Raw genomic sequence first — 2,418 nt, 5'->3', positions numbered from 1 at the left:
GAATATAATAAAATAAGGAAGAAATCCCCAGTATCACCTCCATTGCCACTGCTGGAAGCACCAGCCAGAGTGGGCCCTCTGCAAACAAAGTGGAGGGATAAGGGAATTAAAGGAACCCATATTTTTAGGAGGTCTGAGGCATGTCTGGGTATGAAGAGTTCAGAGGTCAAAGGCTTCTGCCCGACTAAACTGAAAGGCATGAAGCGTGATATCCTTGTGTGAGAAAGAAGCCGGCATCTCTCCCAACTGCCTTTGGAGGACAGAGGAAGGAACCATTTTGCAGCCACCAGCGAGGTGGCCAGAAGCTGGGGAAACCAGTTCCTGGCAAATCCAAGTTTGGCCTAAAATATAGGCCTGGCAAACTCACACCACATGACAGAGTGTACCTACGTAACCAGGAGAAAATCAAAGGTGGAGAGGAATTTACACAGGGGACTGCTGGTCGTGGAAACCAACGCGGTTCTCACCTGTCCTACAATCTGGCTGCTTACAGGGTCAACTGGAAGAGAGAGGTACCTGGCCAGGATTTTGAAAGGGTGGGTGCAGGAGAGATTGAGTTTGAAGACTGAACCTGGGACCAGGAAGTGTGGGGTCTGCAGGTGAAAAGGGGACTAAGAATTCACTCTTCCACATGAGTGGAACCCAGGGGAGATCCCTGGGGTGCAATCTTCCAGCATGTACCAGCAACTGCTGGAACCTGGTGGTGCAGTGATTTAAAATCTTCAGACCAACTGCCATACAATGAGGAACATGGAGACCACCTATGCCTGAACCCGCCTCCAGGAGATCTGCCTGTGGGATTTGCTCTTACACTCCACCAACCCCACCCTGGGAATGGAGCAGGCATCCAAGTCCAGTCAATTCCACCTAATACTGTTGATAAGGTAAGTTGAAAATGTTTTGAACTCAAACAAAAACAATTGTTTAACTTTTCATCAAGATCATTTTTCCCCCTTTTTCTGCTTAATTTTGACCTGAATGGTTTATGGACACTTATACATAATCATATTTGTTTTTTTTTTCTTATTTCTAGCATTTTTGAAGCCAGTTACTTTTCATGGATCAGTATTTTGAGACCTAGGATGTTTGATTAGTATATTTCAGTTTTGTTTTGTACTCTTTTATTTTTAATTTATTAAATTTTTACTATATATGTATTTTTCTCACTTATCTGTTTCCCTTGATTCTCTTTCTCTTCTTTCTTCTGATAACAATCTTTGTTGTTCTCTCTTTCACTCTTCAATTTTTCACTTCTATCCTCTCTCATCCTTTTTCATAATCATCAATTCCTACATCACTCTGTTCTGTCCCTGTTCACCATGCAAAATTATAAGCCCTTTTGCAAACTACAGTTTTTACTGTGAACAATAAGTGATCATATCATTTTTTATTATGACAATAGCATTGATGATATCAAGGCAGGAACTATTTGGGTTAATGCTATATATTGTTAGCATTAGTTGTTGTTATTATTTGTGTTCCCCTAAATAGTGAGGTACTGGAAACTTTCAGTGACACTGTAAGTCCACAAGATAGAAACTCTACTCCCTTAGATCCCTACTGTTAGATGGGTAGACACACAAACAACATGAAAAAAGCAAGGGAACAAATCACTGCCAATAAACCAAGATATGTCAATAACAAAATCAATCAACAGCACAGTAGAAGAAATGTCAGAGAAGGAGTATAGAATAAACTCATCTGTGAGGTAAAGGGCAATGTAAGGAGTGAAATCAGAGAGAAAATACAGGAAGTAAAAGATCTCTTCAATAAAGATGGATTCTGAAAAAAAGATAAAGCAGAAATCCTCAAAATGAAGGAATCAATAAACCAAACTAAAAATTAACTGGAAAGCATCACTAGCGGACTAGACCACGTAAAAGACAGAGTTTCAGGCAATGAAGACAAAATATATAATCTTGAAAATAAAGTTGACCATGGAGAAAAGATGTTATGAGACCATGAACAAAATTCCCAAGAAATATGGGATAACATGAAAAAATCAAAGATTTATCAGATAGATGAAGGCCTGGTGATACAAACCAAAGGAATGAACAATCTTTTCAATGAAATAATATCATAAAATTTCCAAAACCTTAACAACGAAATGGAAAATCAAATATAGGAGACTTACAGGACACCAAATATACAAAATTAAAACAGACCCACATCAAAGCACATTATAATGAAAATGCCTAACATACAGAATAAAGATAGAATTATAAAGGTTGCTTAGAGAAAATGACAGGTCACATACAGAGGGGAACAAATCTGGATCTCAGCTGATTTCTCCACTCGACCTTCAAACTACAAGGTCTTAGAGTAATATATACCAAGTTCTTAAAAAAAATGAATACCAGCCAAGAACACTATGCCCAGAAAAATTAAACTCCAGAATTGATTGTGAAGTAAAAACCT

This window comes from Sciurus carolinensis, chromosome 2 (genome assembly GCF_902686445.1).
Source record: "Sciurus carolinensis chromosome 2, mSciCar1.2, whole genome shotgun sequence".
Taxonomy (NCBI): Eukaryota; Metazoa; Chordata; class Mammalia; order Rodentia; family Sciuridae; genus Sciurus; species Sciurus carolinensis.
Note: the sequence above shows the minus strand (reverse complement) of the source record.